This window comes from Drosophila arizonae, chromosome X (assembly GCF_054131065.1).
Source record: "Drosophila arizonae isolate 15081-1271.41 chromosome X, UAZ_ARI_1.0, whole genome shotgun sequence".
Classification (NCBI taxonomy): domain Eukaryota; kingdom Metazoa; phylum Arthropoda; class Insecta; order Diptera; family Drosophilidae; genus Drosophila; species Drosophila arizonae.
In genome coordinates this window covers 32,351,686-32,367,882 of record NC_142927.1, presented here as the reverse complement: position 1 = coordinate 32,367,882, position 16,197 = coordinate 32,351,686, and the positions used below count along the sequence as shown (strand labels likewise).

At 37.2% G+C, this 16,197-nt stretch overlaps 1 protein-coding gene and 1 long non-coding RNA gene across 14 annotated transcripts in view; one reads left to right on the top strand and one right to left on the bottom strand.

Moving 5' to 3' along the window:
- Positions 1–8,346, bottom strand: part of dpr8 (defective proboscis extension response 8) — a 306,666-nt gene extending 298,320 nt beyond the window's left edge. For 2 of the 13 annotated variants that reach the window (XM_089473009.1, XM_089473010.1), the window contains exons 1-2: positions 6,436–6,828; positions 4,939–5,081 (exon numbers count right to left, since the gene is read on the bottom strand). The gene's annotated coding sequence lies outside the window, so the exon portion shown is untranslated. Of the gene's footprint in view, positions 1–4,938; positions 5,082–5,377; positions 5,517–6,364; positions 6,889–8,157 lie in introns of those variants that run through there. The other 11 variants (XM_089472998.1, XM_089473004.1, XM_089473005.1 and 8 more) reach the window with 11 other exon arrangements.
- A 4,111-nt stretch (positions 8,347–12,457) lies between these two features.
- LOC149268189 (uncharacterized) lies at positions 12,458–13,895 on the top strand. The gene is made up of 2 exons (XR_016270827.1): positions 12,458–13,369; positions 13,445–13,895. It is a non-coding gene; the product is annotated as an uncharacterized LOC149268189 (long non-coding RNA).
- The last annotated feature ends 2,302 nt before the right edge of the window (positions 13,896–16,197 follow it).

Below are 16,197 nucleotides of genomic sequence, written 5' to 3'. Positions count from 1 at the left end.
GAAAGTTTCATCCATTAATTAAGTTCCCCATAGTAAGCCACCACTGCAGTGCACTGCAGCCAATGCCTGTTTATGCGTGCGTGCGTGTGGCTGTGTGTGCGTGTGTGTATGCATGTGCGAATAATTATTGAAATATCAGTTGCCCGAATGGTTCAGGGGATCACGTAGTAGGCAGTCTCGACTACAGCTTTCTTGTTAGTTTTGCACGCATGTAACCAAACAGCTGACTTTGAGGGGCCGCCAAAATTTCACTTATGTATAAAAAAAATTAAAATCTTTTGATTTATTTTAGTCAAAGTATATACTTTTCAAGTTTTTTTTAAATTAAAATAGGTTTACTTTCTATAAAAAAATTTGAATTTTCGTCGAAAAATCGGCTCGCTATCCCAATGTGCAATATATATACATATGTTGAAGCACTAGTATTCTCTTTATTCATTGTTGAAGCACCAGCGAGTTTCGGCGACGGACAAGTTCTAGACGTCACTGCCCTCTTTGTCTCAACTCTTTCTTGTGCTTGCCACCGAACCACACTCAGCGACAGCTGCAAAGGCTGTCGCCCAGCTACAACGGGACATTTCTATGCTACAAATCATATTCGACCAATTACAATGCACCAAACGGCTGACGCAATATTCTTATGAAATTACAACAGTCGCGAATTAGCAAGCAGCTCCTATTTTCCATACTGACCACCAAATACTCTCAATAACTTCACTATGCAAGTTGCGCTCATGTGTGACCAAAACAACCACCATTCTCTGCAATAGAGCATTCTTTGTTCAAGGGCATCGAACACACAGGCACAACTCACACACACACAAATGCGAAGGCACGCAAAAAGGGAAATAGGCAAGTAGGTAGAAAGCGCAATTACAGTGCGCGCCAATATAATAATACTACTTGCGCTTCGACATATATATATATAAATCATCTAAATACCCAAAGACACAATGACGTAAATCAGAAGGTATGACCATATATATTTGCCTACACATTGTTGACGGCGCATTGCACAGACAAAACGGCATGACCTTGCATTGATATAGTGGTCTTTCTGGTACTGTGAACGCTGTCAAGGGCTTTGAGTCATCCGTCAGTTCTATTTGCCAATAGGCTTCTTTTAAATCAAGCTTGCAAATAATGTAAGCTTTTGGCAATCTCGAAACGATTCCATCTAAACTTAGCAATGGATATGCATCCTTCTTAGTCACAGCGTTAAGCTTTCGAGCATGTTTCGCTTTATTACTAATCTCATAAGGGAACTGCATGCATTTGTTGAGGGCTCTATCACTACAAGACTAATCATCCGATCTATTTCGTTATAGAAAAACTGTTCGACTGAAGGTCTAACAAAGTAAAAGCGTTGTTTTATTGGCAATGCCTCTCCCTCGTCAATGTGATGCTTAAGTGAAGTGTGACATAACTTCTTTGCAGCACTGGGAAGCAACTACTTAACTGCATTGAGCTGTTGTAACTGAAGACTTGTTAGTAGATATTTCCCCTCAACATCTTCGTCAACAACATCGGTTTCTACTTCCACATCACTGATAACATTTGGAGCAAGGGCAAACGTTTTCCAAAAGTTGTGGTCCAGAATTAGATACTGTATAATGTTGGGGATAACATACAGTTTCATGGGTTTTGATATTGTCTTATAATGCATGATAGCATTCAAAACCCCTATGACTGCTTGATTTTCGCCACCTGCTGTTTTTAGAAAAGATTTATGCGACTTGAAACAAGGACTCTTCGAAATGCCTTGTTTCACTAGCGTAGCGCTAATGCAAGATATTTGCGCCAGTAACTCTCTAGTAGATCTAATTCCTGAAAATCCAAGAAAGATACTTTCTGCGCATGTCTTTCTGATTATTAAATATATTTTAGATTACTAATCTACGATTAATTTTTACTTCATTATAATAGGTTCTTAATCTTGCACTCGCTTACTTACAACCGATTTTTGTTCCTTGAAAATTCTTTTCCGTGTTTCTAGATAATTTGTCATTGTATGGGAGAAAACAGAGATCTTTCCATCTGAAGATTGCAATGATGGAGTGAGATTGTTCCTGATTGGGTCTATTAATTCGGGGGCATCCGATTTTTGGGGGATGTGCCCTTCTGCTGGCCGACAACCTACGAATACAAATTTTGGCTTGTACATCTCTGGTATGCCCCAACCATAACAAAAAACTCTACGATCCAGCAGGCAATTTTCCGAGACATGTCCATTTTCCTCAAAGTTCCAGCAGGACAGATTGGAATGTATCTTTTGTATGTATCTTGAATGTATCTTTGATTCACCGACCTTTTGCTTTTTAGCTCTCATTAACTCCTTACTATGTATGACTCAGATTATCTTGGTGATAATCTCTATATTGCTGCCGAAGTGCCGCACACTTTCGTCAGTTTCGTCAGTAAGGACTCTCACACGATAAATATACTCTTCAACTCCATTTCCATTTTGCATTATGTCAGTTGTTCTTCTGCGAGCTTTCTGGCGACTATGCCATAGGAGTGGGAATAGACGGCAGTTGCTCGCTTGTGCTTGGCCGCGAATCAATGCGGAGTGCTGATATCATACGAGTAACGGACTGCTCGATCATTTGTTGAATTATGGCATAATCAACTCCTGACTCCTGACGAAAATGACCAACTCGATTAGGTCTGCCTCGCCGGCGGGTACTACTGTCTCTTGGGCGAGGAGCAACGTTTCTGTCATAATTATTGCTTGCGTCTAAACCGGATATAATTACCAACACATAGGCACACACGCATAAATACGCATGGGCTGCAGTGTCGGCTTACTATGGGAAGTTAATTGTTTGATAACTTTTCTTGTGGATGTACTTTCTTCATGAAACTTTAAGATCGTGATTATAAAATTGAAGTGCGTGTATATGTCAAAGCACAACTCTCTAGTATTTGAAATACGCTTTTTCCAAACATAGGGGTGAGAGGGTGGATAGAGGGGTGGGGGTAAAATATAAAAAAATCGAAATTCTATAAATTACAACTGTAACTGATGAGTTAAATAAATTCTTTTTAGGGTCTACGAAGCTGAAAGAACATCTGTTTCACCATGTTTGCGCGATTGTCTTCGTATGGTTGTTAGTTCACCTAGATATTATTATACCCTGAACCTATTGAAATAGGAAATCAGAGTATAATGGTTGTTCAGGCACGAACATAGGGATTGCATGATCATCTCGTCAAGAATTCTAACAATTATTAAATTTGTATTTGTCCTGTATATGGCCCCCCGCCGAATGTTAAGGCATGAACATATGAATATACGAATACGTATACATGCCTCCGACGCACTCAACGACTAGATTTAAGGGTTGAAATTATGCATGAGTCTGGGTATATAAACCCAGACTCAGAAGAATAAAGATTAATACGCAACTAAACTCCATCATAGTCAAGTGTATTCGTTCAATGGTTTAGTTGAAATGTATGTAACAGGCAGAAGGAGGCGTGGCAGTATATATATTCTTGATCAGGGCGACGAGCTGAGTCGACTTAGCCCTGTTCGTCTGTCTGTCTGTCCATCTGTCCGTCTGTCAATATGTTTGAACGTATATGCAGCGCGGATATCGAGTTTGCTTTAAAAATTCGATAAATCATCCCGGATTGTTTTTGTCGAAGAAAAACCCTTTAAAGCTAGAGTCTCCAAATTTTAAATATATACTTATATGCATTTTATACAATTTCGATTTTTGGTAAAATTTACACCTCACCCCTATATCTACCCCATCACCCACATATTTGTAAAAGACGTATTTCAAATACTAGAGTCTTCTACCTTAGAAAATGCATGCATATCCATGTTATAATCATAATCTAAAAGTTTCATGAAGATCGTCAATCAACAAGAAATGTTTTGTCAAAGCAGTCTCTAGTATGTGAAATACGCCTTTTACAAATATGTGGGTGAGGGGGTGGATATAGAGGTGGGGGGTTTATTTTAACAAAAATTGAAAGTATATAATTTACAAATAAATCTACATTTAAAATTTGTCGTTCTAGCTTTAAAAATGTAGAAGATATATTTTTTATACCCTGAACCCATTTTCAATGGGAAATCAGGGTATAATGGTTTTGTTGAAATGTATGTAACAGGCAGAAGGAGGCGTGGCAGATCCCACAAAGTATATATATTCTTGATCAGGGTGACGAGCTGAGTCGATTTGGCCCTGTCCGTCTGTCTGTCCGTCCGTCTGTCCGTATATATATATATATATATATATATATATATATATATATATATATATATATATATATATATATATATATATATATATATATATATATATATATATATATATATATATATGTCTGTCCGTATGTATGAACGCGTCGATTTCAGAAGATATGAGCTAGAGACTTGAAATTGTTTCCTAGATCCGTGTATATCACGCTTATATCGAGTTTAAAAACTATCGAAAATAAGTAATAACAAGTAAGAAAGTTCTAGTCGAGACTGCTCGGCTACGAGATCCCCTGAACCCTTGGAGCAATAGATATTTCAATCATATTTCAATTTTTGCCACGCCTCCTTCTGCCTGTTACATACTTTTAACAAACCATCATACCCTGATTTCCCACTTTCAATGGGCTCAGAATATAATAAACAGATTAGGAGTGAATAAAATATGTTCATTCCACAGAGAAAAGGTTGCTGTCGAAAGGGTTTATTAGAAAAGTAAATCAAATATTTCGAAGCTATGTTTTATGTTAGCATTAACTAATTCAAATAGTAAGCTTCGAAGATATCATGTATTATTATTAAAACTGGGATTACGGCCCCTTCTCCATTCGACCCTCTAAATTTTCATAATAGTGTGGACAAAGACTCCAAAAAAAAGTAATATATGTACATATGTATGTATCTATGTATTTTGTAAATACTTATATTTATGTAAAGATACTAACCTGATGTTATATATTATGCGCTTTTGACCTACTTCGGTATGTAGATATGTAAGTACAGGGCTGCAGAAGGCTCAATATTTATTTAATTGATTTTGTTTTTATATGTATGTATAATGGATTTAAGTCACTTTAGCATGTGTTACCTGGTATAAAAGCAAATATGTTGAATAATATGCGATTTGAGACCTCGAAACTTCATGAATATCTATTTGTTTCATATAAATATATACATTTTGTTTTTGTACATACATATATGAATGTACATACATACATATGTATGTATTTACATATACTAATAGATATGTATGTGTATTTGTGTATCGACAAAAGCGCAGACAAAAAGCGTTGCAGAAAGATTAATTAAAAATATACATATGTATGTATGTATTTCAGAACTCAATTTGATTAAAGACTGTGTTTTAATGTATTCGTTACACACAATGTAATTAATTAGTTAATCGTCATTGATATTTTGTGCACATTTATTAATCCATCGGAATTTCATTTTTCTCATTTTAGTTTTGCCATATACAAAAATGGTATATAGTATGTATTTTAACTGGCGAGATATAACTGTGCCAACAGCCCTGAAACGTGTCATCTAATCATATACATATGTTTAGATATATATAGTATCATATTTATAAATATTATATATGTATATATATATATATATATATATATATATATATATATATATATATATATATATATATATATCAGATTCTGTATGCGTTAGTATCACATTTAAATATATAATCTACATATATATTATATACTAACGCATACAGAATCTGATTACGGGGGCGACTACTACTCCAATTTAGCATGCGTAAAAATATATACACACACAACTCAAATCAGCTATAATTGAGGAGTGGGAGAAAATCCCTCTTGATTTAATTAAAAACCTTATAGCTTCTATGAAAAAACGCCTTCAACATGTTTTAAATGCCCAGGGAGGCCACACAAAATATTAAAATTATGTTAATTAATCATATTTTAGCTTTAATTTTAAGTTAAGATTCATAGATTGTAAGTGTGCCAACACATTATTGACACTGTTATTTATGAGTATTCTTTGTTTTTGTTGATTTTTTTTTTACATATTGAATGTTATGCTTTCTATTTTTATATTTAAATTAATGAAATAATATTAAACATATTCCTATTTGAAAAAAATAATTTTTATGCATTATTGACTTAGATATTTGCATCCAAAGTCAAAAAATTCAATTTTTTTTCAGTGTGCCAACTCATTCTTGACAGACTGTATATATATATATTTTTTTTTTTTTTTTGCTTGCAGCTCATTGTAATTGCTTATGTATCATTTTATTTTGTTGTTCACAACCAAGCAAAAGGGGGGAAAAAAAAAAAAAAAAACTTGTGCCACTAGCGTTAAATTTGAGGCGCCACTCCACACATAAGGATAAATCGATGATAACACGAACAGAGCGACGCATCAGTCGATGCTGATAAGAGTGTACGGTTTACCGTTCACTGTTCACGGTTCGCATTTCACGAGTAACAAAGCATTTATCAGGAAGTGGTCCCGACGACAGCAATAAAATTGTGACACGTCGTGTGTTGCACACCTCTTCTTTGTATATCCTGTGCGAAACTGAATCGAGACAAACCCAGGAACTAAACTGGACCTGCTAGGTGATTGTATGCTTGCAAATATGTATGTGTATTGATTGTCCTTAAGTTCCACATGCTGCAAGAATTTCATAACAGGCACGCACCTTCGTCAGGTCGGCGCTGTTCTCGCGCCTCGGCAACGGCATGTTCGGATCAATATGTGTGGAATATTACCGCACAGCGCAGGCGTCAAAAATAGCCTAAGGATTGTATTTGTGAAAACTAGAGTTGCTTTGAATTCAAATATTATACCCAGCTTCAATACATACTGCCGAGTATGCACAATAGAGAAGCCAAACTATCGATATTGGGCACAATCGATAGTGGGCGATTGCGAATTCGGAATCATCGATAGACCCAATATGAAACAACTGTAACTTGGCCTATTCGATGTTTAAAACAACTAGAACTCTTTAAAATTCGGTTAATATAAAATAACACAAAAAGTCTGTTATTTTACTAAATTCAATGAAGTAACAAGTAAGAAAGCTCTAGTCGAGACTGCCCGACTACGAGATCCCCTGAACCCTTCGAGGGACTGATATTTCAATGGGAAGTTAATTGTTTAATAACTTTTCTTGTGAATGGACTGTCTTCATATAACGTGCAGATTATGAATACATATAACATAGATATGCATGTCTTTTTATACCCTGAACCCATTTTCAATGGGAAATCAGGGTATAATGGTTTTGTTGACCCCATAAAGTATATATATTCTTGATCAGGGTGACGAGCTGAGTCGATTTGGCCCTGTCCGTCTGTCCGTATGATTGAACGCGTCGAATTCAGAAGATATAAGAGCTAGAGACCTCAAATTTTTTTTGTCCGTAATTACAGCGCGGATATCGAGTTTATCATTAAAAGTTGATAACTCATCCCAATCTTTTTTATCGATAAAAAACCTTATCGAAAACCAGTTATAAAATTATATCTTCTACACCTTTATTGCTTTTGCATTAATGATCCTATAAGGTCTCTGCAGAGCCGTAGGTCACAATAATTGGTGAATGTTCAGAGCTCAGATCGAAATTTTGAAATTGTTCTGCGGTAGTCCAGAGTATACAATAAAATCCAGTAAATCTGAGATTTTATTCAGATCACTAGGCCAGTTTCTTGGCTTTCCGGTAGATAATGTTAAATAGTTGTTATTTTCTATACATTTATATAGCTCGGCACCTTTTGGGTATACCAGCCTTGATCCCCACCAGGGGTGTTTAGCACCAGCAATAAAGTGCCTACCAAGCCCTTGAAATAGAGTGTTAAAGTCGGCCAGCTTGCACTGATATCTAGGTGGAAGATAAACTGATGCAACGGAAATACTAAACTGCAATTAGAAATATGTCAATGTTGTTGGTTTTTATAAATACTTCTATTTCGTTTCAATGGTGGGAAAGCCCATTGGCATTCCATATGGCTATTCGAAGATCTACTTGCATAACTTGTTCACTAACATCATTATCATGTAAAGTAGATTAGTTGTAAGCTCAGACTGTTTTACTAGTAGTTGTTTTACTAGTAGTTTACTAGTAGTTGTGTAACTGTCTCACCTCGTAGTGCTTGTGCATAACTTACTTGATTTGAGTATACATATATTCTCTTGATTTGGTTTTGCTTGTGTATTAGCTGTTGCAGACAGTCGATCACGAAAAGCAGATGTAGTTGGCCTGTTATTCACCAGATTTTCTTTTGGTAATCTCTTGATAGATTTTACAACCTTTGTAGCTGGCAGCGTGATTCTCATTGCAGTTGGCACAAGTTGCTGGTTGATTTTTATACCCTGAACCCATTGAAAATGGGAAGACAGGGTATAATGGTTTTGTGAAAAGTATGTAACAGGCAGAAGGAATCATCGCAGATCCCATAAAGTATATATATTCTTGATCAGGACGACGAGCTGAGTCGATATAGCCTTGTCCGTCTGTCCGTCCGTCCGTCCGTCCGTCCGTATGAGCAAAAGGATCTCAGAAGATACAAGAGCTTGAGAGCTGCAATTTGGCATGCATACTCGTGTATACCAGTACGTGGCAGTACAAGTTTGCTTTATTTTTTCGATAACTCCTCCGATAACTTTTTTATCGAGAATAATCGAAAAATCGACATTGTTTTTTCAGCCTAATTTGAACACTTTTAGACCTGGAGACTTCAAATTTGCGTTGTATATAAAGTTAATGGATATAAAGATTTTGTGATTTTCAGATTTTGGATACCACGCCCCATTCGCCCCCAATTTGTATTTCAAGTACTAGAGACTTGTGCTTTAGAATGTACACACATTTTAACCATATGATTACGCTCTGAAAGTTTCATTAAGATCCTATGTCTACAAAAGAAATTATTCAACAAATAAATTCTCATAATATTTCCCCCACTGCAGCGCAGCCCAAGCGCAGCCGCTGCTTACTGCGCAGTTAGCAGAGCGCAGGCTTATGCGTGCGTGTGGATGCATGTGTATGTATATGTGTATAAAAGTGCAGAATGATAAGAATATCAGCTTGGAGGGTTCAGGGTATCTCCTAGTCGAGCAGTCTCGACTGGAGCCTGCTTACTTGTTTTCTTTGGGACAGTTGACGCTTTGGTGAGTTTCAGCACATTTAACGCACTTGTACCGCTTGTTTGCAATATGTTTTAGTGTGCCCGAACTCTTGTCATCGGTAACACTGCACCATGTCATTCACTTTTCTTGGAGGCTCAACAGTAACAATGGCATTGCTTATATGTTTTATGTTGTAGATTTCATGATTGTTTTTGTTTGGCTCTAAGTCTATGAAGAACATGGGTAGCGGCTCCTTGGTAATACGACTCCTTATGTTTTGAATCAATCTAACTACATGACCTTGCATTTCAATAGCTCGGTTTATTGACTCAGTTTGTGTGGAGTGATGGATATTTTTTAATACAACCCTAAATGCCCTTTCTTGTTTAAGCTGAAATGTATGGTAATTTACTTTATCTGCCTTTAAAACTTTAATTATATCCCTATATTTTTCAATGCTTTTTAACATGATTCGAATATGACTGCCTCGCTGTGTTTTGTAAGTAAATTCAGTAGCATCAGGGTACTTGAGGTACTTCAGCAATCCATTTATATCATTGACATCGGACACGAAAATGGGAGGTGGTTTTTCAGGTGTTGGCTTGTCGGTTTCCATTTCTTCATCTAGTTTTGGGTTGTCATCTTCTGGGTCTGCTAATAGGGCAAAGTGATTGGCTCGTTTAGATGTCGATGGTTCGTCTATAGCCATGATCTTTCGCACTAAAGCTGGGGAACTTTCATTTCTTCTCTTCGGTAATCGTGGATTAGTGGGCACTTTTTGCCATGCTAAGTTATTGTCATCGTCGTCTGGAGGCATGATCTTTTGCTGCTTAGCAGCAGCAAACTAACAGCCGCTTATCAGCAAATTATATTTTTAGAACGGGCGACCGTTACTTTGCTGTAAGTTGTTGTTTTTGTTTGTATGTATTTACATATACAGTGGAATCCGGTTATAGCGACATTCAAGGGACCGACGATTTTACGTCGCTATACCCGGAGGACGCTTTATCCAGAAGGAACAAAAAAATATTTTTTTAATTTTTTTTACGGTTGCCATGGTTGTAAAGGGGCTTAACATACAAAATTTAATTTTGCAATAAAAACAAAAAATATTTGGATACATACTATATATATTATTTCAATAACATGGTATCGAAACATTTGTGTGACGTCGGCATTGCAGCTTGTGTCTCTCTCTATCTCTGTGCCTTAGCAGCATTTGTGTCGCTGCTACGTACACACTGATCACTGATAAATAGAAACATATATACATTTCTAACAGCGTCTTTTAATGTTTAAGTCTGTTGTCATTATTTCGAATTTTTTCCGGCACGTCGTAATATCCGGTGAATGACTCAAAAATATGAAAAAAAATCGTCGTGATCAGCGGATTGTCGTTAAAAGTGGAGACGTACTAAGCGGATACTCTTCCATATAAGTTTGTATGGGGATCAACCAAGACATCGAATTTTCGTCGACATAACCGGCTGGACGCTTTAAGCGGAGTCGTTATAACCGGATTCCACTGTATATATATTTATACTAGGGCTGCAAATCCATCGATGGTGGCTCCACTCGATAATTTCTCCATCGATGGAAAAACTATCGAGTATATCGATGGTTCCATCGAAAGTTTAAAAAGCTGTAAGAGAACATTTTTTGAAGTTTGAGTACTTACACTGACCAAACAACACATAGACTAGACATCAGCGTGACCGAATATGGTATTTTAAATACTTTTTGGTATTTTATCAGCTCTGACACTAATCAGAGAACACATAGACCGGACACGTAGTGTAAAGCGTTTTGCACACTTTTTTTCGAGCGTTAACACCCTGGACAACTTCGTATTCGCTCGGCTTCTCACTTTTAGGTTTTGGTTACTAAAATATACGAAAGCACAATCATTTCGCTTCATGCGCTCGACCGAGATGGTCAAATGTTGAACAAAAGATCCCTCTATGCTCAATGTTTCCCTTGCTCTCTCTCTCTCTCACGATGCTCTCTGCTCTCTCAAATGTGAATATGTATGTATGCATGTGAGGCTCACATTGTGAGCACAAGCAGCAGCTCACGAAAATTGAAATTTCTTCGCAGCATGAACCCATGCCTTCCCTTCTGTGTGAAGGGTATTCCGAACTCTTTAAGCCGTTTGCCATGCGTTTTCGTTATTATTTGTCGGAAGAGTATGAAAGCGTTGGTGCGCATAATGAAAATGTTTTCGCGACGAGCATGCACACACACACTTACAGTATGCTACATGTACTATGAGCATTTGTATGCCTGTGTGCAAAGCCCTTGCTGGCTGTAGCAATTTGAAATCCTAGCATTTGAATATGGTCGATCTTTTGAAGTGCTCACACTTACAGAAATATGTTTGATTGTGTGTACGCAGGGGCCGCGATGCTCACAAATGATGAGGTAATCATTGTAGAAGCATTTTTGTGCCTTTATATGTATGTGCGTGTGTGTATGTTTATATGTATGTGTATGCATGCGACATGAGCATTGACCTGTGCCTACGACAACTTTGAATTGTGTGAACGATTTTGGGTTTGACCGGAAGAGGCACTTTTATTTAAGTAGCTGACTAACTAAAATAACAAGTGCACTTCCTATTACTTTTATAGGTATTTTTTAATTGCATGATTTTTATGACATCTAACAGATGCACCCTTTAAAATGGGTCCATTGAGCCAGTATATGTATGTATGTACATACACATGCTTCTTATTAAAAAGGTAAATTTCACCTGTATATGTGCAGGTACAAGGTATCGAAAATCGCATTCCAATTTGGCCACAGGGATTGATCAGGTACTACATTTTTAGCAAATATCATTCTGATAGGCAAACCCCCGACCATTGAAATAAAATCATCTACTTAAATGTAAGCGCGCCTCTTCAATTAAAACCCAAAATCGTTTACACAATTCCAAGTTGTCGTAGGCACACGTCAATGCTCATGTCGCATGCATACACATACATATAAACATACACACACGCACATACATATAAAGGCACTAAAATGCTTCTACAATGATTACCCCATCATATGTGAGCATCGCGGCCCCTGCGTACACACAATCAAAAATATTTCTGTAAGTGTGAGCACTTCAAAAAATCGACCAAATTCAAATGCTAGGATTTCAAATTGTTACAGCCAGCAAGGGCTTTGCACACAGGCATACAAATGCTCATAGTACATGTAGCATACTGTAAGTGTGTGTGTGCATGCTCGTCGCGAAAACATTTTCATTATGCGCACCAACGCTATCATACCCTTCCCACAAATAATAACGAAAACGCATGGCAAACGGCTTGAAGAGTTCGAAATACACTTCACGTAAGGGAAGAAACGGCAGTCTAACGCGAAGAAATTTCAATTTTCGTGAGCTGCTGCTTGTGCTCACATGCATACATACATATACATATTGAGAGAGCAGAGAGCAGAGAGAGCGAGAGAGCAAGAACAAAAATTGAGCATAGAGACATCTTTTATTCAACATTTGACCATCTCGGTCGAGCGCATGAAGCGGAATGATTGTACCTTCGCATATTTTCGTAGCCCGAACCTAAAAAGTGAAGAGCCGAGCAAATACGAAATTGATAGGCCCTAGGAGTCAGATTTTTCGGTGTTGAAAAACTTTGTACTACATGTCTAGTCTATGTGTTCTCTGGTCAGTGATTGTATTCTTATACAATATTGCACGAATCATTTTATGTTGGATGTATGATTTAAATTATTGAAAATTTGTTCATTTCTAAGAACTTCAAATTTTCGATGGAACTATCGATAGTATCGATGGTTGATTCCATCGATGGATAAATCTATCGAGGGGAACATCTATCGATGGTTTTGCAGCCCTACTCTGGTTAGTGGCTCTGATTTTGCTCAAAAGTATTTTAATGGTATATAGGTATTTAGTAGCATTTTTCTTAGATTTTATGATATTATATGGTATTTTCGGTTTGGTCACACTTTAAGACTTAATGAATCGAATGCTTAATGCTTAAGACTTGCTTAATTTTAAAACAAATAAATAGAAAACATGAGCAATAAGCAAAAATATAGAGCTGAGTGGGAGACTATGCCGGAAAATGCAAAATGGCTGGGAGGAGCGCAAATAATATGGATGCGCACTGCAAAGCGTGCCAGACTGACATTTTGAGTAGGCTGGCGTCACTTAAGCAGCACGCGGCTACACAAAAACATAAAGATAATATGAAATACTTCTGTGGAAAATCAAAGGTGAGTTCTTTATATGCTTTTAAATTATATGTAAGTAATAACTATTCTTTTTTCATATTCAATCGTTTTTTAAAGAGTCGGACAACACTCTAGCTACCTCTATCATAAAGGCAGAAATTATGTTTGCTGCAACGATTGCTGAACACAACATATCAATGAGAGCAATGGACCATATTAGCGATGTGATCAAGCATGCGTTTCCCGATAGTGCCATTGCGCAAGGGTTTTACTGCAAACACCAAAACAGCTTCGCTTACGTACAATGTACTGGCACCTGTGATGAAGGAGCAACTGATCTGCATGAAACGGTGCGTTTCTGCAGGGGGAAGGCCTGTGTTCTCCATAATCATTGATGAATCGACTGATGTTTCGTGTACAAAGGTCTTGGCGTGTGCTGTTATGTATTTCGACAATGAAGTGCAAACAAAATTCTTGTTCACCATTGATTTAGAGGGTGAAAATGTTGTAATGTTGTTATGGTATTTATAGTGGTATTTTGTAAAATATGAAATAGTATTTTATAGTATATTTTTGAGACCAAATTGGTATTTCTCGTTTGGTCCGACGCGGTCACGCTGCTAGACATGTAGAGCAACGTTTTTCTATGCCGCAACATCTGTCTAGCAGGTCCCGGCCAACTTCGTATTCGCTCAGCTTGGTATTGGATGGCTCGGGTAATGAAAGATAGCACGACGAATTCAGTGCGCTCTAAGCACGCAAACGAAATGGTCATGTATGCGCTTTGCGTTTTTTGCCTTACTCTCCCTCTCTCTCTAACTCTCTCTCCCTCTCTCTCTCTCTCTCTCTGTGGGCTCTCAAATCATGAAGCTCAACAGTGCACAAAAATTGAAATTTTTTCGCGTCGGTCCCAGATCTTTCCTTTTGAGTGAAGAGTATACCGAAATCTTAAAATCGTTTGCGACATTCATGCAAACAAAATGTTAGCGTTTCGATATATATTTATGGGAAGGGTATGAATGCGTTGAGGCGCATAAAGAATGTGATCTCGCGACGGGCATGCACACACACACTTGTAGTCCCTTGCCACATGTATGAGCATTTGTGACCTGCGTGCGTTACTCACTCATTTGATTGTGTGTGTGTTCACATGGGATGCGATGCTCACAATTATGGAATAGCACTTGTAGAAGCATTTGAATGCCTGTGGGCTTTTACATGTACGTGTGTGTATGTGCATATGTGTATGCAGGGGACATGAACATTGGCGTGTGCCTACCTCAACTTAGAATTGGTTGACCAATTTAGGGTTCGCATTGCAGAATCGCGTTTCTATTTAAGTACCTTTTAATTTGTATCAATGATCAATTCATAAAACAATTGTTTTAAATGGGAATTTGTTTAACAATGCGGCGTATCATCTATGGCCATCGGATTTGTAATATAAAGAATGAAATTAGTACATATAATGATGCGGATTAATGGGAAATGCATGATACTTAGTAGTAGCTCTTTAGTTTTACAAATTCAAGCCATAGATAGTAAGGCTTAATCCATTATATGCAAAAGTAAAAGTGGTCAAGAGATTGCATGATCAATAACTGCTTATAAAATGGGTTAGAGTATAAAAATTAGCAAAAACCTTTATATTTTCCGATTCGTGAGTCTATATAGAACATGTGATTAGCCGCCCAGCTCATTTTATTTAGTCTACCAGTTTAGAGACAAATAACAGTGTCAAAGTTGCTTGATTTTCATACAAATTTAAATGCGCGCCCACCATTTTCTGAAATAATGACGTCACGCTATCAAATCGCTTTGCATAACCTACTATCACTCAATCGTGGTTAGCTGCTGCCACTAACCAGAGAAATTTTGGCAAATTTTGGGCTTATAGACGAAAATACTGAGAAAGAATTGAGTTTCGCGACGCACGCACACAAAAGCACATACACGTAGCAAGGATGTAAATGTGTGTGTGCATGCTCGTCGCGAAAATGTGTTCTTTCTGTGCAGAACAGGCTGTGCAAATTGTAAAGCCCAAAATTTGCCGTTGTTCTGCCTTGTGAAGTGAGCACATGCATACATACATTTGTGTATGTGTATGCTTGTATGGGATGGCAAGCTAATTGTCTCTGGATTTAGTAGTTTGTAAATTTTGTATGATTTGAATCGTAGGGTGACTATCAAATGGGCCATTATGACTTAATTAGAAATTTTTGACAATAATGAGTAAAGCTTGAGTATAATATGACATGTGTATTTCATATATTGCAAAGCATTTAATAAAGTTAGTAGTGTTTTACGATAATTTTTTCGGTTGAAAATGTGTATAAAATAATTTTAATTATATATAATTATTTACGGATATAAACACATTTATAAACATGATTAGCAATAATAATATATAAATGTACTTATGTACATAACTATGTATGTTCATACATAGTACATCTGTGTAAAGTGGTTATGACAGTCCGTAAGACCGACCAAATGCAAATGCTGGGCTTTAAAATTGCTACAAGCAGCAAGAGTAACGCAGGCAGGTCACAAATGCTCATACATCTGGCAAGGGACTACAAGTGTGTGTGTACTTGCCCGTCGCGAAATAATAATGTTTATGCGTATTGTTAATGCCAGATCCCATTAACAAGAATTGCTCCTTCCGCACCACACAATGTTATGTTGTTAACAGCATTCTGTTAATAACATCACCCAGTTCTCCTACTGGTTCGCGGTACTTAGCGCCCCGCTGGGGACTTCGCCCACTTGCCTCACTTGCCTCTCCTGGTACTGACGAGACATACATCTTATTACTACATACATATATATATGCATAAATACACTGGCACCTCTCATCCGCCTTCTCT